The following is a 25,727-nucleotide window of genomic DNA, read 5'->3' as shown; positions in this document are numbered from 1 at the left end:
CAGCTCTGTCATTCTCCAGTCCCAAGAAATAGCAATAGATTGGTAAGACTCATACCACTGTCAAAATAATGTGATTCCTAGAGGAGCCAAGAATGAAGCAGGACCCAGAGAGAACCTTACCAGAACAGGGTACAGTCTTGCCTGAGAATGCCTCATGCACAGGATCAAATATAAGACAGGGAGAGCCTACTCAGAACAAAGCCAGGTCCAGAGAGAAGGAACAAATTATCTTCTGGGAAGGAGTTTCTTGTCATAGAGAAATATTTTCTTTCTGGTGCTTTCTGAGACATGTTATCACCAGGCTTTCTGTCTGGCCTGCATGCTCTTGTCATCACGTTCATTACATTTTCTCCCACATGAATTCTCTTGTACCTTCTTCAACAGTTATTACATAGATTTTGGAGTCCAGAATCTTCTGACTTATTTCTTAGAAGGTGAGTTCTAAGATAAAAGAAGGAACAATGTTGATTCATTAATCCATGTCCATATCAAAAATTCCTAGCCCTTCCAGATGAATGAATCCAGTTAAACAGATAAATCAATGAACTGTTGATTCACTGAAAACTATAACCAGTTTTTTAATCAACATGTAAATAAGATCAAACTAGATACTCTAAAACCATTTTCCCCTCTTTACAGAAAAACTCCTGTACACCCATAGCTTTAAACACCATCTTTATTTATCTCATGCGTAAATATTTATTTCCTTTTCAGATCAATATGTCATCAGCATAACATATACCCTTGATATTTAAGATCTCTCAAATTCAACTATCCCAAATTTAGATCTTGATCTCCTTTTCTCAAATCTGTTTTCCAAATCTTAATTAATATCACCAAAGATATTTACAACCAAGCATACCAGACAAAAATCCATGCCTCTTTCTGATATAACCATTTTACACTCTACCCATTTATCCTAGCATTAAATTAAAAGGAAGTCTCAATGTTACCTTCTAAATATTCCTTGAATCAAACTACATTTCCCTCCAAATCTACCACCTTCCCTGAAACCAGGAGGCATGAGGTCCAAGGAACTGAAATAAGTGACCTTCAGTCTTTCGAGCTATTTCCTCTTCCCAGACCCCCAAATCATATTCTTAGCCTGAATGAGAGTGTGACCAGTTGGAGAGGCATGAAAAAAGCTAGACACAAGGATGAGGAAGTCAGAACTGTGAGTTCTGCAGCAATCAACACAAAGGTTTAAGGTCATTAAAATTGTTACTGGACATAAGGAGTTAGGGGAAGAGAAAAGCTCGAGTCAGAGTGGGAGCAAGGAAACAGGGAGGGAAGGAAGCTGGAAACTGGAATAATATAATGCACAGGGCTTAAAAGGAAGAATAAGAGCCTTTTACAGAGACCTCAGAGAGGAAAAAAAAGAAATATCCATGAGTAAGTGGTCCCTTTAATAAGTAAGGAAGGCAAAATAAATCAATGAAGATCTTTCAGTGACTGAATTCCTCAACTTGCATTTTAAAACTGGATTTTATGCAGAAAAGTGGAAGAATCCCTATGTGTGGAACTGGAGAGATAGAGGGTAGGACACTTGCCTTACAAGTGGCCAACCAGGATTCAGTCTCAGGTACCACATATGGCTCCCTAACCCACCTGAGGTCATAGAGCCAAGAGAAAACCCTGAGCATAGCCAGGTGATGCCCAAAATCAACTTACAAAAGCAACAACAGAAGAAGTAGAGTGAGACCTTGCTCTGAGCCTTGGAAGGAAGATGTAAACAGGAAAAAGAATCTCTTTACTTGAGTTACCAACTATGTAGTGTAAGCAAAAGCTTCATAATCTAGTAAGGGAGGTCGATACAGAAAGTAGTGACTGGAAGAATTTTTGCTACCCTCTCTCTCATGTCACCTGGAAGGAAAAGGACCAAAGATGAGGATAGAAAAGTTGTTTTGTTTACCGCCTATATAGATTTATATAGACTTTTTTAAAAAATGGAATGCTTCACAAATTGCATGTTATCCTTGTGCAAGTGCCATCTCATATTGTTCCAGTTTTAGTGTATGTGCTGCAGAAATAAGAACTACATAGGCTTTTAATCCATATCATTGATAATTAAGAACAGTGCAAAGGTTTTTATAAAGGAGAGAGGCTTGATCAAATTTTGTCTTAGAAATATAAGTTTAATAGCACTCAAAAAGCCTGGATAAAACTAAAAGCAAAGAAGCAGCATTTAAAAGCACTATTACAGGGGCAATGAGTGGAGGGACAATCTGAAAAGGTCTGGCATGAACATGAACATAGAGAGAGATGAGATGATTTGAGTCATATTAAGAAGATGATGCAACTGTAGCAGAGAGGCACATTAAGACACAGGCCAGGGGCTAGAGTGATAGCACCGAGAGTAGGGCATTTGCCTTGCACGCGGCCGACCCGGGTTCGATTCCCAGCATCCCATATGGTCCCCCGAGCACCGCCAGGGGTAATTCCTGAGTGCAGAGCCAGGAGTAACCCCTGTGCATAGCTGGGTGTGACCCCAAAAAAGCAAAAAAATAAAAAATAAAAAAGACACAGGCCAGAAATCATCTATTGGGTCTGGCAATAAGGGGGAGTCATTGGTGATTTTAGCTAGAGAGGTTATTGAGAATTAGTTCAAAGCCAGATTGAGTGCATTGAGGATTAAATTCCTAAGATCCAAGTCTGACGAGACTTTGTGCCAGAGGGGGATTCAGAGTGGAGACTCCACCATTAACCCTAGTTGAGGTGCTCATACGTGGAAAGACAGGTGAAGGCACATCACAGAGGAAGGGGCAGCACAGAGTGTGTGTTATGACATTGGGAGGGTAGGTGTAGATTTCTCAGCCACAGAGACCTAAAGTTTGAAGGTATTTGTACTCAGTAGTTTCTGAGTTTCATTTTCAATTTTCTGTGTAAAAGAAGGTGGATAGATCTGCAGAGGTGACCGAAAGCTATTGGCTACAAATGAATAAAGAATTTTGGGGCTCTGTCAAGAACCTGGGAGACACTGTAAAACAGAATGAACAATGAGAACTTTTCTCATCTTTGGGCACATTATCTCAAGGACATTCAGCAACCCTGCTGTTGTTTTGGCCTTGTAGCCCCACGGACTTCTATTTTCCGAGCACTTCAGCTACCTGCTATCCATTCTGGTGTCTGGGGAGATGGGTTATTTGGGGCCAACCATGTCCATGTCACATGGTCCCACCTTCACAGATCTGATGAGGCTTGGGACACAAGTAACTCTCACTCAGAAATTTGAAAGCAGATCTGAAAGTTCACTTCTGCACCTTCGTTGGCTCAGACTTTAAATTCAGAAGTAATTGGTGATAGTCACTTTTCCACCAGGACTGGGAAATAAATGCAATGAGAGGCTTAAGAATTTTCAGAAGCACAAAAGAAACTGTAGATGATGATTCAGAGACTGGCTACAGGCTGAAACAACAGAGCTTTCTTAAAACTTCCTCTTAAAATGTTCATAAAACTAAAAACTATTTTTTTCCCTTTGGTTAAGTGTGGAAGAGTTTTTGTGACTAGCAGTGCAAACACTCCTGGTAAAGTCAAGCTGTTTTATTAACTCTTATATGGCAGCGTTTGCAAAGTAAGGCAGCTTGAGAGAGGAAGAAAGTAGCAGAAGGCAGGGTTTAAGAAGATTCCCCCAAGTGTCCAAGCAAATTTCATACTCTTACTCTCAAATTTGGCCATACATCAGAATCAACTGGAGAGGAATTGCTTCATATCTCTGCAGCCCTACCCCATCTTATAGTTTGTATTTATAGTACGGAGTTAGAGAGGTGATTCACAGGAGCAACTAGTCCAGCCAGGACCGGACTCTAGACTGGCAAAGAAAGAAATGGAATGCCTTCAGAAAGAGCAGATGCTGAAGGACGAAAGGAAGGAAGAGTTGTAGGAGAAAAGAGAGAACAGGCAGAAGGCTGGAGATTGGACACTGGGGTTTTATTTGTGTGTTTGTAAACCTCCCAAATGATACTCAAGAGGCCTGAAGGCCCTGATGATCAGTGATTCTTATCCAACCTCGCCAGAGGTTCAAGACAAGGACCTGAAAATGAGATGCTACTTGGACTCTTCGGTACTGGAGATACCCAGACCACACTAGCAGTTCTGGGGCCCTCCAGGGATGCACCTGGTGATAATTAGAGGCCATGTGGTGGGAGGAATCTAACCCAGGTTGGGCATATGCTGGGCATGTGCCCTGACTGTTATACTATCTCCTGGCAGAGACTGCACTTTTAGAAAGGGAACCTTATAGGATCAAAGGAGATTTGAATGGAAGACACTGGCAAGTGGAGAAAAAACTGTGAAGCATAAGTTCCGGAAAGGTCTGCTGCACAGATGTCACTCCCCAAGAGTACCAAAGTGCAAACGGAGGGAAGAGTCTGCAAACTGGGGGCTTAGGGGTGACCTGAACCTCAGCAAAGAAAGTGAGAAAAATTACATGGGTACATGGGGCTCACAATCCATTCTTCTCTCTAACACATATTCTCACACTCTGGAGTTGTTCTTTTTCATAGCATACTTTTTGGAAAGTATTAAAACAGTGACCAGGGCTGTGGCCTGGACTTGAACCTCACCTCCAACATCCCCTGCTGGTGTGGCCTGAGCAACCTCTTTTAGCTTGCTAAGTCAAAGTTTTTATAGATGCATAACCCAAATGCTTTATAATGCATGCAAATTAAATAAGAAAATAAGTGCTCGATGCATGGTCTCTATTTTTATTCATTGAAAGGGGTCACCAAGGGCAAAGTTGAATGTTTTTTTGCATGAGTTGGGAGAGAAGTAGAAAGATTTTAAAAGATGAATGTACAAGAGGGAGACAGAGAATAGAGAGTCTTTATTTTGGAAGTGACCGAGGAGAATGTGATGAGGGACATGGCAGGATCAACTCATCTAAAATTTTCTAAGGATACTTTATCTTCAATTTTTGCTATAACAACCATCCCACATATATTTGTCTTAAAACAACGCAGATGAATCCTATAATTCTGTGGGTTGAAATAAAATTCAGGTCTCACGGGGTTCAAATAAATCAAGGTATCAACAGAGCTGTGTTCTCTTCTAGAACCAGTAGGGGGAAAATCCTGTTCCTACTTTTTCTTACATTCCGGATTTGTGGCCGCCTTCCTCCATGTCCAATGCCAGCAGCCTTGTATCTTTTGGATGCCTTCTTCTAGCATGTCTTTAAGCACAGCTGGGAATAATCTTTGCTGCTAAGGAGTCTTGTGATGATGTCAGTCCATCCAGATAACCCAGGATCACCATCTCTGCCTCCATATCCTTAAGTGAATTACATCTGCAAGTCCTTTTGGCTATATGAAATGACTATTCCAGGTTCTGAAATCAAGGGCTCTGCACGCCATTATTGTGCCCATCACATGTTGGGGTAGAGCCTCTGACTGCAGCCTGCAGCCTCAGATCCCTGCTGGAGCATCAGAAGTATGAAGTGATATAGAAATCTTTGAGGTGCAATGAGTGGTTTGGAAGTCATGTCCTGTTCTGCTCTAGGCAGAGGACACCTGGGTCAGGAAGAAAGATGCACGAGAGTCAACCTGGTAGTCACCTCAGGAAAGAGCTTGGACTCACTGACAGAAGTGAACAATTGACAGCTGGATTGGGCTAAGTTAACGCTGGATGTAAGCATGCATTAGCACTTAGTTTTGTTTGACCCTCCTCCTCAAGAGGCACTTTTGGCTCCTCAGAGACACACAAGAGTGCTAAGCATACTTTTTTCCCACCTTGCTATCCTGCTCTTACCTAAATCCTGTAAAACTAAGTCTTCAGGGAACCACAGAAATAGTACAGGGGTTAGGAAACTTGCTTCACTTATGGCTGGCCCTTGGTCCAATTCCTCGCACCACATATGATTCTGTCTCAGGGATCAGTCCCGCAAGCACTGCCAGGAGTCTTCCTTGAAAACAGAACCGGGAGTGATGAGAAATGCCGAGTGTAGCTCAAAAACTACCAATGCTCCCTAGTCCCCCGACCAATTTCTTTAATGGCTGTTATTTGGAAAGGATTGGATCTAACTCTTAAGTATATAGCAAGGAGAGCTGTAGGATAACATTGGCTTGTCCTTTCTCTCTGCCACAAGAAGCTTAGGTTTACTGAGTAATACCCATCATAGTGCTCCTGAAACACACCGATTTCCTTGCTATTCATCTTTAACTTACCTCTGCTCTTCTTTCTCTACCTGTTAATCACTCATTTCCCAGAAGTACCTGTGACTTTTAAAGACAAATTCCTCAGAAATCTCTGATTTTGTATTCGTAATATTGAAATTTATATTTGAAATATTGCTTTTCTCCTTCTCTTATGACCTTTTACATAGTTTACTTCAGAGCAATGTCCGTATTGGATAGACACAGGAAGACAGTTAATGCTATGCTTTTGTAACTTGGGACTTAATTGACTCTAAATAATATTCACTCTTGGGCCTCTGTTTTCTTGGCATAAGCCTCAGTTGCCGTTGGTTCCTAGCACCCCAAAATCGGGGTCCAATGAAGGACTGGATGGACCCAGGACAAGCTGTGAGCTACTCTGGCATCTAAATGGGCCAGGCCAAGCACCATAATACTTAAGTATAAGTTAAGAACATGGTCATGGACAAACTCTGTCGTGATCTAAAGAATAACAACTGGATTAGGACCCTGCTAGGGTAAGGAAAGATGAATCGATCCTGAGCACTGTAGTCTGGGATCTATAGCGAGATGTCCCCAAGCTTAATGTGTCTCTTACTGTGTTCATACAAAATGACTAATATTATTAAGAAGTAGAATTAAGATGGATGTTTAAATGGTTGTTGGACTAAAGAAAGGAAAAACACACCCCTAGCTGGTATTTTGCCCTTGAGTGGATCTCCTAGATGCAGGAGATCTTTGTCCTATCTTAGAAGTGCTTTCCTCAGAAGAATGGGCTTTCATATGTTGATTGTGCTACATCACCTAGGTGTAGCTGCTACTCCAAATGTTTGGAGCGAGATAGGGGGCCAGGAGGAGACAGGAGGAATGAGGGGCAGTGTGAGATTGGAATGAGGCATTTAGTGAGACTAGAACCAATATGTGGGGAGAATGAAATAAATAGAAACTGATCACCAACCTTCCCGGCATGGCATGTTCCCTCTTTCATGCATCTGTTGGTGGTGGCTGCAGGCCAGGGTGGGAAAGGGACTCATGGCCACTGAGCACATGTGGAGTGGTGTGCGAGAGAGAACATTTATTTTGTGATTACACAGACAACCATTATAGGGTTACTGTATCATCCCCAGAAGCATTTTCATCTTCATAGGGAATCCTATCTTGACTCAAGGAAAGGATTGCTGGTGGTGGGTTCTGTTACCCAGGCACAAGCTATGGAGTATGGGGAGCGCCTCCATTGCAGACAGCTGAGGCTGAGGTTGAGGGTGGCTGGGGGCTCTCAAGAAGACCCTCTCTGATAAAAGTCACTCTATTTCTCTTCTGCATCAGACAATATCTTTGATTTTTGTCTGTGGATTCCAGCTGTTCCTCTCCCAGCAGGTTCTGCCTTGCTGTTGGATTTCACACCAAAACCTCCTCACTTCCACTTCTAATGGCCCTGATTTAGGAAACCATTTCTGGCCAACTTCCTGTCCAGTCTCCCCAGAGACACCTTCAGCTCAAGAGCCCAGGAACGAGCATTCTGTTAAACCAGCCCTGACACCTACTTGAAAGCATGTGTGGAAGGAGAGCCAGGTGGGGATTGGCAGTTGAAGTCTTGGAAGGCTTAATTGCTATTCTCCATATTTAACTTTTATGATTCTGCAATGCTTGAAACATTAATAACCTATTTGATGACATCTGAGATCCCCACCCTCCAGCTCTAAGAACTGTGATGCTTAAAAAGGACCTTGCAGAGAATTGGCAAGCCAATTTCGGTTCTTTTCTTTATGACTTTGCACTTCGGCTTCTGTCAGCCACAGTGAAAAGCTTTTCTATTGCATAGACAAGCTTCCTCTCATTGATTGGAACCTTTTAACCGGGCATCTGGCCTTATCATTCTCCAGCACAGCAGTGGACTTGCTGATAGCCAAGAAGGATTCTGATGGTCAGCACACCCAGTCAAACCAATCCCTGATTACCTCCTTTAGTGCTCTGAGGACCAAGCAGTTTCAGGATTGCACATCAACTCTGGCAGAGCAGAAACAATCATCTCTATCTCAGCCCATGGAGTCAGACCTGATCTTCTGTTTTTTGCTCAAACATTCCCCCCAGGATCTTTGACACTAAACGTAACCTTTAAGATGGTTCTTTGAACACTTTACAGAAATAAGTGAAATGACAGGAGGTGGTAAAAAAATAAAATGATAAGACCTGGCTCTGTTGTTTCCAATATAAAGGTAGAACATCGGTCAATAGATTATGTATTAATAACATAATTAATGAAAGTGCCTTTGAAGAGCAGTTTGCAGTCAGCTAGTCACTGAATCCATACTATCAGTTTGCAGTCAGCCCGGGGTGCAAATCATACCAGACGACAACTAAGGTTCTTATCTCTACTGCAAAATAAAAACAAAGTTTTCTAATCAAAGTAAAAGAACAAGGAAATAAAATTTAAAACATTGGAAAGACAACTACCAAACTAAGCAAAATAATGAGAGAAAAATTTCACTCCTAGGATACACCATGAAGATTAAGGTGCTCAGGGATGGCTCATTGGCAAAGAGCACCTGACTTGTAAACAAGGAACTGAGTTTGATTCCTGCAGCCACTGACAAGGGCTTAGCAAAGTGCAGACAGCTCTGTCATTTGGGATCCCCAGTGCCTCCAAAGAGTCTTTCCGTCTCTGACTCATTGCAACCAGGAATGTGTGAGCCAGCACCACAACTGAAAGTGAGTGATCTCTGAAAATTAATGCAACTAAAGAAGAATACAAGTGCTAAGACTAGGATAGTGACCTCCAGAAAGCACATGTGTGAGCACATAGAAATATCTGAAGAGCACAATTCCTATGTGTGTGATCCCCAGTTATCTCTACAATAGCAAAGGGGAGAGAGAGGTAAAAAAATCACATAACTGGAAACAAAGTCCACCCAAAACTTGTAGAGGGATGTTCATAGAAGTACTCTATGTCCCCAAAACATAAATAGCCCAAATGTTCATCACTGATGGATGATTTTATTTTATAGTTTAGATTCATACTATAGGACATTACTAAGCCAATAAAAAGAATGACGCACCGATACATGCTACAGTATAGATAAACTCTAAAAATACACTAAAATAGGCAAAACACAAAAGACTACATATTGCGTGAGTCCATAAGCTTGAAATGTTCCAAATAGTCAAGTCCATTAAGGCATAAAACAGATTTGTGGTTGATGATGGCAAAGGGAAGGAGAAAATGGGCAATTTGTGATGGTTTTAGGGTGGTGAAAATACTCTTGAATTAAATAATAGTGAAATTTTCACAATTTTGTGGATATAATGAGAACCACTAAATTTTGAATGAGTATATTTTGTTATATCTCAACAAAAATATTTTAAAATCAAAAGTTCATTGTTATAAAAGTAGGATAGACAAGGAGTGAAGAATCAGAAATAACAAGTTATCAGGACTTGGTTACAAAGTGCACAAGGATCACTTTTTTATTTAAACAATATTATAGCCTCCTACTTAGTTGGAAACTGTTTTAACAGAACTAACTAAAGTGGATGACACAGATGCGAAGCTTGCAATCTTGAATTATACTATGTGGTAGGGGAGAGATACATTTGTTCAACAATGATACAAACAAGTATAAAATAGAAGAATGATGATATCAATATAGATAAACACAGATGATAAGCAAATAGATCATAGAGAAATAATGGAAACTGATTGTATATATTGTATATACTCTTTGAATGTAGAATCCCACTGTATCATGAAACAGCGTAAAGATCACTTTTGAGATACAATCTAATAATGCCCTAGTTTTACAAATACAGCCTCATTATTAAATGCATTGTATATTACATTATATATAATATATGTATATATTATAAATGATCACCACATATTTAGTTAACACCCATTAACATGACTTTTTTTAATCAAGACATTCAAGATGTGCAATACAGGATTCAGGAGTAGCTTTGTATAGAGCACTTGCTTTGTATATGTGGAGCTGTGTTTTCAGTTCCTGGCACCTTATGGCCAAGTAAGATCCCCAGTACTACCCTGTGATCTCTGAAGCAAGGTAAAACATGAGCACTTGGGGCCACAGAGACAGTACAGTGGTTAGGGTACCTGCCTTGTACGCATCAAACCTGGGTTCAATATCTGGTACCCGTATGTTCCCTCCAGCGCACCAGGAGTGATCCCTGAGCACAGAGCCAAGAATAATCGCCAAGAACCTCAGGTGTGGCCAACCACCCCCCTCCCCAGCAAAAAAAAAAAGAGCAAAGATGCAATCCTCAGGCACTGCAATATCAATAAAAAGAGAGGTGGAGTGCGGAATAATGATACATAAAAGGTCTCAATAACACAATGTTGTTAACTATGGATTCAAGAATGTGTTTGATCCCCATGTCTTAACTTAAAACAGGAAGTTTGGACCTTGTGACCACCTTTATAACTTCTTCTCTCTCCCTTTACCTTTGAAACCACCCATTTATCCTCTATATCTAAGAGTTCATTTAAAATATTTTGTCTTATTTAGTGAGAATTTGCAGCCACGCAAGCTCTTATTGTCTAGTTCTTCCTCTTGGAGAACCTGGCAAGCTACCGAGAGTATCCTGCCCACATGGCAGAGCCCGACAAGCTCCCCGTGACATATTCAATATGCCAAAAACAGTAACAATGATGGGTCTCATTCCCCTGACCCTGAAAGAGCCTCCAATGTGGCACCATTGGGAAGGATGAGTAAAGAGAGGCTGCTAAAATCTCAGGGCTAGGACGAATGGAGGCATTATTGACACAAATCAAAGAACAACGGGATGACTGCTACAGTGATAGTGAGAATATACAGTATTTCTCTTTCTTTGACTTTTTTAAGTCTAGTGCCCTCATGACTATGCTGACATGAATGGTAGGGTTTCCTTCATATATATGACCAAATTATATTCCATGCACAAAGTACATATGTACTACACACATGCACACACATATGTTTCTTACTGATAGATGAATATTTAGGTTGTATCCATGTCTTGGCTATTATTAATATCACTGCAATGTGCAAGAGGGTACAGTTATCTTTTCTAAGATAGTGGCTGTATTTCCTTTGTACAAATAGCCTCAAAGGATTTATAGTGACTGAATCCTACATTTATGCCAATAGTATGCAAGAAGAGACAGAAACAGAGAAAGAGAGACAGAAACAGATAGAGAGAGAACATGCTACCTTGTGCTCATCAGCAATTTTATAGGATTTTTTTGATAAGTCATACTAACAATTGTGAGGTGATAGCTTATTACAGTCAGCTTGCATTTTCTGGTAATATGTAATGTTGAGCCTTTTTCATATGTTGCTGAAAATCCATATGGATTCTTTGAAAATATCTAATCAGGGCCTCTACCCATATTTTAATTTAATTATATCCTATGAAGTGTGTGAGGTCTTTATATATTTTGGATGTTAACTTTTTATCAAGTACATGATTTGAATATGATTTTTTCCCATTTGATAGGTTGTGTTTTCATCTTGTTGATATTTCCCTTCACTGTGAGAAAGCCTTTTGGTTTGATGAATCCCACTTACGTATTTCTGATTTTGCTACCAAATAAACTCTTTTTAGCAGGCACCTGAGATGCCTGCTAAATGACTCATCTTTAATGTTCTGTTATCTACAGACACTTTTAGTTTTCTCTATCCTTGACTCAATAAAAGAACAAGGGTGTCATCAATCTTATCACTGATGGGACAGAACTACCGACCTTTATGAATAATCATTTTTGACACCTTGAGTATTGACAAAACCAGGAGGCAACTACCAAGAAGATCCCAGGGAATTACGGACCTGAGTCACACGTTAGAGATGGAGAAGCACAGACCGGAGGAGGAACGTGGACTGCAAAATCTGGCAGCTCATACAGGCAACACTAGGGCTTGAACTTACAAAAGCCTCTGTAGTTTCAGCTCCTCACATCAGCAGTGCTACTCACCTAATTGAAACAGAGCCAGTCTACAGTAATAACAGAAAACCACAGGCTAGGGGCCTTTTTTCCCTTTAAGGCAATCTTCAACAGGGATCTTGTTGGGGAAAAATATACCTCACCACTCTTGCAGAATTCACAACGAGTGAAACGACAGAAAACTCAGGAGGCCAGAAAGACAGATTTTTGTGGTCTGGCACATCTTTTGTTCCACCCCAGACCATGCACTGCAGTACCAAAGACAACGAGGTTGCATTTCTCTTGAAGTTATGATGAGTTGCTCACTTAATAGCGGTCTTATACATTCCCTCCAGTCAGAGACTATATGAAGTTGGACTGCTCCAATTCTCTCAGTAGCTGAAGCATTGTTATGGCTGTACAAATGCTCACTGTCTCCTGGCACCAGCATGAGCATTTGTGAATTCTTCCAGGAATGGGTGGAGGAGAGGCAGAACCAAGAAACATTAATTTAGACACTTTCTTAGCTGTCTGGAGAGATTTAGATTGATCCTTAGTCTAGGTCTTGGTCACCTCAGACAAAACTGGAATGCCAACTGTTTTAGTTTATTCATCTTAAAATGAATGTCAGACCTTTTTAATGAACCCAAATATCCACACCCAACAGTTTTTTTACAAGCTCTGGGGATATTTGCTCCCAACTTCTGGCTGGAAATCTTGCCATTGCTGGTCACAGAGCCTATGGCATTTTTCCCATCTCTGTCTCTCCTTTTTTCCTCTTTTGCTTCATATTATCCATCCACAATCCTCTAGTTCTCTCACTTTCTTTTCTTCTCTGCCCCCCTTTCACATATCTTCCTCAACTAACAAGAGGTATATTAATTCAGATTAATTAATGTTATAAGTATGTGAGGTACAGAAGATTTCTAAGTATAAATAAACACATAAAACAATACTGCACAAATAAATGTGCATTGCTCAATCAATTCTCAAAGGAGCCTTAGTCTGCTCACAGAAATCCTAAGCATTCTCCCCAGTGATGACCTAATTTCTGTCCTTTCCTTGTGTACTTCTCAAATATCCTTAAATACCCCCACAGAGAAAAGCATAGGGAAGAATAAAAATAGGAAATAATGATACTAATATATTTGTATATATGCTTATATATATGCATATATATACTGTGCCACATATTTACAAACCTCACCTATCATTGTATTTGTTTTCTTTTTTGGGTCACACCTGGTGATGCACAGGGATTACTCCTGGCACTGCACTCAGGAATAACTCCTGGCGATGCTTGGAGGACCGTATGCGAAGCTGGGAATTGCACGTGGGTTGGCCACATCTGGGTTGGCCACGTCAAAAAGGCAAATGTCTACCCGCTGTGCTATGGCTCCAGTCTCCCATCATTGTACTTAACTTATATTTAATTATGTTTATTTAACATCTTTATAACTGTACATAATGAATGTACAATTTAATACATATATGAACCATTCAATGGATAAATATGTGGCTTTAAGAAGCTGAGTAACTTCCTGATAGACATACAACCAGGAAGAAACAGAGCAAACCTTAAACCAGTTAACCACATAAAATGCTCATATTACTTTACTAAATCTGCGAAAGCAAAAAAAAAAAAGAGAAATTAAAAAATATGCATAGAGGAATACAAAGTAAGAAAGAAGACCAAAATCAGAAAGTGCAAAAATAGACTCATTGACAAATTTGTGTATAAAGATGTAATATACATACACATGGAATACTACTCAACTGTACAGATATGAAAAAGATTAAACCCTGCCTTTTACAATGCATGGAAAAATCTAGAGGCTATTCTGCTTAGTGAAATAAGTTAGACAAAGACAATCACCACATGATGTCACTCATATGTACATACAAAGAAAACCAAAAGATAAACTATGTTAAGGAAAAGTACAACTTTTAGATTAAAACCAATTATTGGTTACCAAAAGGGAAGAGAGGAAGAAGCCGGGTAAATTGAATACAAAGTGTCAATTGTATAGTGAAGGACTTAATTTAGTATATATATATGTTGATTTTTGTTTTATAAAAAAATATTCAACAACATGAAACCATAAGCAATAAATAAATCTTCTTTAATAACATATTTTAAAAATGAAGTGGAGGTAGAGGAGAGATAATAAAGAAATAATCAATGTTCTAGAGACTAGTTGCAAAGTCTGCCCAATTTTAGAGAGGAACGGCCTAAGCTATGATATGAGGGACACAGAATGTAATTTATGATCCTTTAGATACTGTAAAGGAGAGTAATATTATTCAGACAGTGCCACCTTGTATGTCACAAGTATTGTTGCTATTATTACTCAGGACAAAGCACAGAGCTGAGAGGAGCAAAAGAGGTGACCAACCATAGCTTTCTTCCAGGAGTTAATTTTGCATTAAAGAACTCCAGGAATGATTTCTCAAAAGTCTGATTTAGTGAACACTTAGAGTGCACTGGGTTCTTGTCAGGAGGAATAATGAGATGAATACAGTCTCTGCTCTGCCCTCCACAAGTTTGCAATTATCATACTTATGCCAAATGTAGATTCTTCTTTCTAAGAAGAGAGTTGCTTACTACACATTTCTTCTTCTAACTTAAATTCTTACCCATGGAGAAGATCTGAATGGTATTTTATTTAGTTGAGAAATATTGGGGGGTGGGGGTGAGTATCTATATAACCAGATACTCTGTTTAGTTCCAGAGATATAATAGGAATCAAAATAAACAAGCACCTATCTTCCCTGAGGAGAATTGTATATAATACCCTTGTCTTCATCTTGTGATGAGGTTAATGAGACAACTACTCATCTCATTTAATTTGCATTAAATGTAGGACTATATTTTCCTTTAGAAAATATCAAAAAGTGTTAGTATTTCTGATGATGGTTACTGTACCTTCATAGAACTTGATTAGGCATCAATTTGTCTAGGTTTCCAAACTTTTCTTTATCTATTGCTACCCTTACTGACTGACCTTTAAAGCTATGTGGTACTTGAAACAAGATCTTTCCCTATAGCCATCATCTTCACACACAGTATTATTTCCTATTGTCAAAGGAGGATTTATTCTTTTGCCATAACAGCTAGAGGGAGTGAAGAATTTTGAGCTCTGATTTGGCTTCAGAATCATTATAAAGATTATAGAAGGCATATGATCTCTTACTATGAATTTTGAGCAGGGTTCTGATTCACTGAAATGGGGCAAGGAATCCCTTTTTTAGCAAACCATCCATAAGGTTTATGGAAGAGTCCCTCAATGGACATTTTACTAGTACAAATCCAAGACAAAGTGTTGGTTGCAATAAAAAGATCCTGAGACATTGTGGCTTCAAGGAACAAAGAGAAAAATAAGCATATGAGAAACGAAGCATATGAAAAAATAAACATATGAATGGAAACTTTAGTTTCTGCAAATGCATTTTAGCTGAGAAAAGAGGGGAACATTGAAGAATCAGACAGGAGTTACTCATTGGCTGACACTTTAGACTGAGCTGGAACATCTTACTTGACATTTGAGAGGTAGAAATGGACAAATCCATGCTTTTCAGAGTCCAGATTTAAGGCAGAAAGAATTACTAAAAATTCCTCACTGAGAGGTTGGCTAGCCTCTCTTTCCATCTGCAGGGACCCGGCATCTCTGCTATATGCTGAGATCTAGAGTGCTGAAAGCTCACCATTGCCACCAACTCTGTGAGTGGCCTGATTGGACCACTTCACAGGCTGCTGTGAGTTCCATGCAGACCACTTGGTGGGCTCTATCTGTGGGAACTGCAAAAAACTATTGTGAAAATGCCTGCCAACTTTGGGAGAAGAAGAAATGCATTTTAGTCTTTAGAAGTTTATATCTTTTGTCTTTTTTCTTTAAAAATTTTTTTTAGTTACTAGGGAGTTTAGTCACACCCAGTGAGTCTCAGGGGCAGTTCTTAGCTCAGTGCTCTGAGCTTGCTCCTGGCATTTCTTGGAGGAACATGCAGTACTTGGGATCAAATCTGGGTCTCTGGCATGCAAATCATGTGCACTAGCTCTTTGAGCTAACTCCCTGGCCCTGTGATCTCATGCCTTAATACATGCAGGTAAGACAAAGAGGTTTTACAAATATTTCTTTTTCTTCACCCAAGGGGAATAGCACGTTGTTCTTTCAGCTGAAGCTAAATTTCACTTGTGTTTTAAAGCTACACTGCTATGTGAACTGGTGATCTCAGATCTATATAGCTCCCAAACCATTCTTCCATGGAATAGCTTTGCCCATCTTTATTCTGTGATTTGTTTTCATTTCCACCTTTCTTATTAGATCACAAGTCCTTGGTCGCAGAGACTCTGATAGAATATACTGCTGTATTAAGGAATAACACCTTTACTCTTACAAATACTCAGCAAATTAATATGCTATGACTTGCCTAAAGCCTTAACGAATGAGTAAGATTAGAATGGGTGGATGTTATAAATTAAGTGCCTCAACATTTTAGGGCATCTCAGAATTGTCTTGGAGCTTCTAGTAATGCACATTTCTGAATCTTTATTGGATCCTAGGATCTTCATTGTTAATGACCACTATCCAGGATTTTCATGAGTTTGCAAATGCATGGTCACAAAGCTTTCTCTAGCTTCTTTTCCCTTTTGGATCTGAAAGGGAAATAGCTTTTCTCTGAAGTGGCTCCTCGTCTTGAAATTTTCAGGATAAATCTCTTAAGACTTCTGGGAGTGTCACCAGTTAAATCCCTCTCTCATTGTTCTGAACCTCCATACTTTTGTGTTTTCTTCTAAGATCTTGGGGGTACTTACTGGTGATAATATTTGTGCCCTATAACTTTCACTGAGATAAATGCATCTTGAATTATACTGAAGGGAACTCATATTTACTGAGAGTTTTGAGAGGTTGTTGTAATAGTCAAGCAAGATGGCACATTAAGGAAAAGGGCTCTTGCCTATCCCACATTGCCAGGAGTCTTATTTGATTGTAGCTTTGTCTTCTTGAAGTCCCAGGAATTAATCTCAGCTAATATCACAACTGCCCCAGTCAAGTTTATACATCCTCTGTTAGAGGTAGAAAGTCAGTGCAAAGACAAAGCACAAAGGCTCTGCAACTTTCACTCTTAAAGATCATCCAGCTTCTGAGCATCTCTTAAGATGTGTCAAGATTTGGATAGCAGGTCAGCTCCTCTCCCAGTCCATAACTGCCTTTCCTACAAGACTCTCTAAAGGGCATTCCCCAGCATACCCCTTCTGAGGCAGAATCTTAATCTGTTTCCTGAAAAATCTGATCAGACACACCTACAACCTGCCAGGCATTTTGCATGCTGAGTCACATCTATTACTCTCCAAATTCAAGGGTGGATCTCATTTCTTTTGTGTGTGTGCTTATATTTATTTATAGATATCATTTCATAAACATATAAATAAATTCACCAAGGGCCACAACTAGTAAGTGCAGTAACACAATTTACATACAGGCCGTCTGAGTTCTTTCCCTCTTACTATGAAAGTGAGACACAGTTTCTTAGTTCCTTCAGAACCTTTTATGATAACAACTAAGCATTCATCATGGAAATTAAACAAATTTTAAAGATCTGAAGATTAGGAACTCTAACTTAGATTTGTGAAAAATTTATCCTCTAACTTGATCCTGTGCTAAGTAACCATGTTGTAATGCCCTGATGGCATCTGTAGTTCAAGGGACCGCTGAGCTAAAGTGCTAGAATATTTCTGTCCCTATCAAACTACTGACTGACCTAGAACCTAGTCTCTCCTTTTATATTTGCGTAATTTTACTTTAAGTTAAGGGTCTATGCAGATATGACGGTTTCTGTTGGGATGTAAGGTCAATGTTTAGCCCTGGCCTTTTCCATACTTCAGCGCCATAGAGCCCTTGTTTAAGCTGTGGACAGCTTCCTAAGATACTCCAACATCTTCATCTACATCTCACCAGAGATAGAGCTGTCAGGCCTTAGTTGTTTTATTCCGACTACAATGCATATGTTCAGAGAATAATATAAAGTTAAAAACACATCTTGGAAGGTAGAACTCAGTATCATGGTTCCATTGACATCTGGTTCTCACTCTTGTAGATCAGTTAGCACATCCTGCTAATCTCAGCCAGGAAGAATCCCTACCTGAATGGACTCTTGTGCTTCTGAGATAACAAAGTGATTTGCTTGCTATAAGACACATCTGAGGTGTCTTAAATTATGCAGTGTGATTTGGAGAACATTGTCAGTGAAATTCTGTGTTCTCTATCACAGGATACTGTTGGATCAGGCAGAATGCTACCTAGATATCTGAGGAATGTTAAGTGGGTCTCTTAGATATGTAGAACCACTTCTCTGCCAATGTGGCTCACTTGAAACTGAAGAACTCCAGATAACCCCCAAGGCGAGGACTCAAGTTTTGCTGACCCCAGAGGGAATAGTGGCATGTGGCTTGCTGAGACATCTGCTCAAAACAATCTCCCATTAATATGGGTTATGTGCTGCCTGAATGGAAAAGCAGAGTTTCTGTGAAATCTCTAGGTTGTTTTTCATTTATCTACAAATGAACCACACTCCTGTCTTAATGAAAATGCTACTCGATTACTATGATTTTATTAATAAGACAAGTGTAGCTATTTAGTGTGTCACAATGCAAGAGTTATAATTCCAAGGGGATTGTCAGATGCTAATTTTAAATTCAGAATGCAAAGCAAAAGTTTTATTAGCCTCTTTCCTGCATAGAATACTTCTGTCATGTGCTGCCAAAATATTTGGAGTTGGTAACTAAGCGATGAAAACCTTAAAGATCCTTATAGTCATCAGCTTAAAGATCAATATTATAAATCCCAAGAATTAGACCATTGAAAGAGTTTATACTAAACCTTAATCTTGGTCATTGTCTATAAGAAGCAAGTAGACTCAAGTATGTTATATTATGTGTGCAAGCTAGCTCTTCCCCCTCAGTTAGGGTTTCTGTATATTTAGAAATATGGGGGTCAAATATATAGTACAGATATATACATATACATACATATATATATAGTATGGCTAAAACACTTGTTAGTAGCCAGTCATGGTTTAACCACATGTGGCTCCCCAGAACCACCAGGACTGAGCCCAAAGAAAGATCCAAGAGTAAGCCGTAAAGAAGAAAGAAAATATGCAGCTGTTAGAAAAGATGAAGTCATAAAATTTTCATATAGGTGGATCAATATGGAAAGTATCAGGTTAAGTGAAAGGAGTCAGAAAGAGAGGGATAAGCATAGAAAGATTGCACTCATTTGTGGAATATAAAGTAACAGAATGGGAGACTAACACCCAATAACAGTAGAGATAAGTACCAGGAGGATTACTCCACAGTTTAGAAGCTGGTTTTGCATGCTGGGGGAAAAGGCAACTCAGATAGAGAAGGGACCACCAAGTAAAGGGTGCTAGGAGGGCCCATTCAGGATGGGGGATGTGGGCTGAAAGTAAACTATAGACCAAACATGATGGTCACTTAATACCTCTACTGCAAACCACAACACCCAAAAGGACAGAGAGACCAAAAGGGAATGCCTTGCCACAGAGGCAGGGTGGGGTGGGGGGATGATGGGGTGGGGGTGGTGGGAGGGATGCTGGGACCATTGGTGGTGGAAAATGGGCACTGGTGGAGGGATGGGCACTCGACCACTGTATGACTGAAATGCAAGCACAGAAGTTTGTAAGTCTGTAACTGTACCTCACAGTTATTCACTAATAAAAGTTTTTTTTAAAAAAAGAAAGAAGGGAAGAAGAAAGGAAGAAGAAAGGAAGAAGAAAGCAAGAAAAAAGAAAGGAAGGAGAAATAAAAGACAGGAAAAGAACAGAAGAGAAGTAGCGTGAGAGTTTTATGATTTTACATTTAGACTGAGATCCTAAGGCACATGGTGGTCTCCCCATCATGGTTAAGGTCTAAGCAAAAGAGAGGGAAGAAATATTTAATTGAATCTGAGACATAAACTTTAAACACTTCTGAGCTGCACTAATTCATAACTAAGAATGGAATGTTAAGTACACAAATGGGAATTTCTAATATCTAAAATTGACTTTGAAGATTGCACCTCTGCAAACCAATAAATTGACAATCACCATATCACTGTCATCCTGTTGCTCGTCGATTTGCTCAGGAGAGCACCAGTAATGTCTCCATTGTGAGACTTGTTGTTATTGTTTTTGGCATATAGACAATAAAGAGATTTTTACCCAAAAATGTTAGGAAGTAAAGTCTGAGAAAAAGAAAATCATTCCTTGTGTTTATTGTGTTGTCTACTGTTTTTACTATAAAAATCATAGATAAAAAGCAAACTTAATATTACAGAAATTTCCTGAACAAGTAATATTTGTGGGACATTGTACCAGGAATACAACAAGAAAATAAAGATGAGAAGTTCCTAGTAGCCCTTAAACAGAAATAGAAACATTTTTGTTAACAACCACAAATATAGAACATGGACTCTAAACAGATAACCAAACTAATTTTGACAAAATTTTATTAAATTTATAGCTGTAAGATTCAGTCTAAAAAAATCTAGATGATGGAAAGCATTGGAATTTTTGTAGAATTCAATGATTTATGTATAAAAAGTAAAGAATACCTTCATCTCTCTGGTCCTGAAAATCTAGGGTATTATAGAAGATTAAAAAGAAATAACTTCTATAATGGAATCACCAAGTAACACAGGTTCCTAGGAAAGGATTTAAGCAACTCTCAGAAAAAAAGATGACATTTGATCTTGCACTTGAAGGATTTTTAACAAATTGAAAATTGTAGGTAAGATACTGAGAGAATAAAGTCTTTATGTTCTTATTTGCCTTCATATGAAGTGGTTGAACAAAATCCATATTGTTTACAAGAAATGATCCAAGGGATTATCTGTACATGTCTACTTAGTAAGTCTCTCTTTAATTCATAGAAAAATACGTTAAAAAAATTAAAGACTAATTTACTTTAGTTTCCCCACTGGAAGTTTTTCTGTCTGTATATTCAGCTGTTTTTTCCATGCCACAAACCATTTTGGGTTATCTTCAGCCAAATACCAGAGATCCTAGATGTAGACTTTCATTAGATCTTGGAAATTTTGCTTTCTATATTTCAAGCAATTCAAAATCATATTCCAGGCCTTCTTTATTATCTTCTAATCCCCTTATTTAAATTCTTGTTTTTCCCTTGAATTCTGCTCATTTTTGGATATGTTTCTTTCAAAATCTGTTAAACTTATCTGCACTTAGGATGAATGCCACCAAGGATATGACCAAGAAATCTAATGAGGTTATAACTTCAAAGCCTTTCCTATGAAACTCCATAGCAGAATTTAGAGCATTGCTGGAACATGTATTTACTAAAGGTTTTCAAATTCATGGACTCAACTTCACTGCTGTATGGGAATGATTAATCAGGGTAACTAATAAATGACTACGCAGGATGTATTTTAGGCAACAAGCTTTGTACATGCTGAATAATTACTAGAAAGTTAACAAGTAACTTAAGAATGTTGTAGGGTCTGAAAAGTTGTTTGGTTGTCCTTCAAGGTCAAAGCACCTCATAAAGATGATGGATGACTCCTGCCTTCCGCTAAGCTGACAGCCCTCACCCCACACTGCAGTTTATGGTTCCTGACCCTGCATTCCTCAGTCCACCTGGAAGAGCCATAGTTCTGAGTCGACTCCGATAAAGCCACCTGAAAACTTCCCTCTGAGACCAGTAGGCAGCAGGCAGAAGGGGTCCAGAAGGGGTCCATTTGCGCCAGCTGGCTGTGCCCTGCACCTTCCTCAAACTTCCCTAGATTCAATCACGATGTCTGTGACAGACAACAATGCTAATCTTTTTCAGTACCACCCCAGAACACAGAGCTCATCTGTGCTTCGAGGCTAGATTTTGCAGAAAATGGGAGATGGCACCCAACCCCCTCTGGCGTGCCAAAAGTGTAGCTGGTCGATGTGATACCCAGGCAGCTGGCACACACTGGTGCTCTCTGGGGCGCCTGCAAAAGCTGTGAATCATGCTTTCTCTCCTCCAGAGCATGGGGAGGGGGGAGTGGAATCTGCATTACAATATGTGCTCTGATGCTGTAGAGAAGCATCTTACACTTTGTACAGGATACCACTGGGCACATAAGCCAGCCTGGCGAAAATGTGTGGTTCAACATCCGCCCTCGGGTCTGTAGTCCAGAAACAAGCCTGAAGTCAGGATCGCCCGTCACATAGTATGTGAGAGAGCTGATCGGTGGTCAGATCTTCCCTTCCCCCTAAGGAAGGCCCACGTGTGCTCAAGGAACCACAAATTCCATTTGCAAAATGGAAGACACCTTGCTAATTGACAGCCCTGTGATGGCGTGGCACTTTAAATTACCTTGGCATTAATTGCCTGGACAGGTTGTTCACTCAAATTGCCCTGGCTCGCTAATAACCTGAGTGGGCTGGTGTTTTAAATGACCATGGCACTAATGGCCCAGGCTGGCGGCTATTTCCCATCGTCCTGGCACTAATGGCCTGGAAAGGGGGCTCGCTTTGCAGATTAACGAGGGTCCTCCAAATGGCAAAGAATTGTGGAAAAGAAAGAAAAACAAGCATATGCAAGGAAATAAGAAAGAAGTTCTGATGCTCAGCCTAAGAGTATTAGATTCCCCATGAATAGTACATAAGTGTTGCTGTACTTCCACCTCTCTCTCTCTCTCCTTTCCGTACTAACTGCTGCTCATCATTTTGGGTGGAGGTGTGGAGACACCCAGGCAGTGCCCAATGGGACACGGAGCCACTCCCAGTGATTTTGGGACATTCAGGCTGGAAAGTTCAATGCTCAGGCCCAGGGATACAAAGTGACTTGGGCCCCATGGTGCGGAGGTCACTGGCGCCATTCTGGGAGTGCTCAGAGCCTCCAGAGGTAATACCCAGGGCTTGTGGGGCCATGTGATGTTGTGCATCGAATTCTAGACATTTCACAAGGAAAGTATTCATTCAAGTAAGACCTTTGAGGAATTTCCCTAGCCTCTGAAGACCATTTTCTCCAATATTTAAAACCTAGAAAGCTACATTTCACAGAAGAGGAAACAACACTTTCTTTGCACCACAGTCTCTGCTCCATGTTTTCTTTCTTTCTTTCTTTCTTTCTTTCTTTCTTTCTTTCTTTCTTTCTTTCTTTCTTTCTTTCTTTCTTTCTTTCTTTCTTTCTTTCTTTCTTTCTTTCTTTCTTTCTTTCTTTCTTTCTTTCTTTCCTTTCTTTCTTTCCTTCCTTCCTTCCTTCCTTCCTTCCTTCCTTCCTTCCTTCCTTCCTTCCTTCCTTCCTTCCTTCCTTCCTTCCTTCCTTCCTTCCTTCTTTCTTTCTTTCTTTCTTTCTTTCTTTCTTTCTTTCTTTCTTTCTTTCTTTCTTTCTTTCTTTCTTTCTTTCTTTCTTTCTTTCTTTCTTCCTTTCTTCCATTTCGCCACAAATAATTTCTTCACCAAGCACTGACTGATTTTGAGATCACATATGTTGTTCAAGGCATAGATCTTGGCCATAGATTCATAGATTCCTACCTCTTGGAGCGCCCATTGAAGTCAGGGGGAAAATGAGTTGCAAATAATTACATTACAATCTAATTCAAGCTATATGGGAGTAATTCCTCCTAGTGCGGAGGGAGCTTGAGGGTTAGTGTGAATCCACAGTTAGAAGGACGGGAAGAGCGCCCCTCTAAAAGCGAGTCATAAGAAGACAGGATAAATTCTTCAAGATTGGAAGTGGGTAAAGAAGGGGCCTTGCAGAAAAGGAACAGGCATAAAAAGGGAGCTCATGAAAAACAAACAAACAACACAGCTGCAACATACTCAAGAGAAAGTGGTGGGAAGCCAGACTGAAGGGGGAAACTCCAGCTAGACTGGGAGAAACCTTGGCAAAAGAATTAAGGATTTACAAAAGATTTTTGAGATGGAGCCTCAGATGGATCTGAGCTTTGGCTGCACATGCTATTTGAAGAAGAGAAGGAATGAAGGAGGGGTTCCAGGCACCTGGATTTGATCGCTGGGCACACCCTTAACAGAGGAACCAGTTGAAGTGTGTGTGTGTGGGGGGGGAGGACATTAGAATGTGTCATTTTTAAAAAAGAGAATGGCTCTAGGTGTCCTTTGTCAAAGACATTTTATCTGCTCATTGGTTTTAGATGCATTAAGTGAACTTTCTATTGTAGGCATAGGAAGAGATATCTGATTTTTGTTTTGCTGGAGCGATAGCACAGCGGGTAGGGCATTCGCCTTGCACGCGGCTGACCCGGGTTCGATTCCTCTGTCCCTCTTGGAGAGCCTGGCAAACTAACGAGATTATCTCGCCTGCATGGCAGAACCTGGCAAGCTACCCGTGGCCTATTCTCTATGTCAAAAACAGTAACAACAAGACTCACAATGGAGACGTTACTGGTCCCCGCTCGAGCAAATCGATGACAGTGACATTTGTTTGTTTGACAATACAGGATGGCAGGGATTAAAGCTTGTTGAGCTGCATGCAAGATAAGCACCCAATGTGCTAAACCTGTTTTCTGGGAACACACACTCCCAGAATTTCATTAAGAGAACCAGCCTTTTTATTCAGTGTGTGGTCCTGGGTTGTACATCAATATGGAGGATTAGTCGCCACAGTAAATAGGAATGACACAGCAATCCTCTCCCTCCTTAAAATGCCATTGTAGCTAATTTTTTTTGGTAGTCCAAACTTGCAGTAGTCCTCAAGGGATGATTTTAACTATAGGATTCATTAAATCATTCACACACATCAGGAGAGAACAAGAAAGAGAAGTGGTTTGGGGCCTGAGAGATAGTACAGTGGGTAGAGTGTTTGCTTTGCACAAGGTACATCTGCGTTTGATCCTTGGCACCTTGAGTGCTTCCAGGTCAAGCCCTGAGCATAGAACCCTGAGTAAGCCTTGGGAACTTATTCATATGGCCCTCAAACCAAAAACAAATAAAAAATAAAAGTGGATTTGCATATAATTTGGATTTATGCAAGGTGGACTATTATTAAAAATCTACGTATGAACAATTGTTATTTTGTCAGCTGAAGTTTAGAAAACATTTTACACATTTACAAGATTGACAACATATAAGGGGAGAATTGATTGGTTGAAAACAATACAATTTTATAGAGTCCACTAAGATCAATGGACTAGAGCTCTGTGAATCTGTGAAATGCTATGCTAGGCTCTCTAAGATATAAACTGTGGCCCCCAACATTAAGGAGTTTCATTCCTCAACATTAAGGAATTTAATGTCCCAGACTAAATTACAAGCACACTGTATTTAATATGATTTCGAGCATGAAAACAAGCCTTTCACAAGGACCAATCTGATCACTAAGACATGTGTGACTCAAATATCTCTTTTTATAAAAACTTGGTTTCTTTTGGGAGGCAAACTATTCTTTCCAAGAAGCACCCTAAAACAGAGTGTTTGCTGTGTGCAAATGCCTTGCTGGACACATTAAAGCAGTGGGAGAGGTGATGAGGGTAAGACATGCATCCTGATCTCTAGGGTTTTACTTGTGGCCATTCAAAGCTGTAAATGTCAGAGGAAAGGCACAAAAAACTCACTGTATCACTGTATCACTGTCCCATTGCTCATCGATTTGCTCGAGCGGGTACCAGTAACATCTCCATTCGTCCCTGTCCTGTTCAGGGGAATGAGGCCCATTATTGTTACTGTTTTTGGCA

Source organism: Sorex araneus, chromosome 2 (genome assembly GCF_027595985.1).
Source record: "Sorex araneus isolate mSorAra2 chromosome 2, mSorAra2.pri, whole genome shotgun sequence".
Taxonomy (NCBI): Eukaryota; Metazoa; Chordata; class Mammalia; order Eulipotyphla; family Soricidae; genus Sorex; species Sorex araneus.
The sequence above is the reverse complement of the archived record's forward strand: the minus strand, read 5'-3'. Positions refer to the sequence as shown.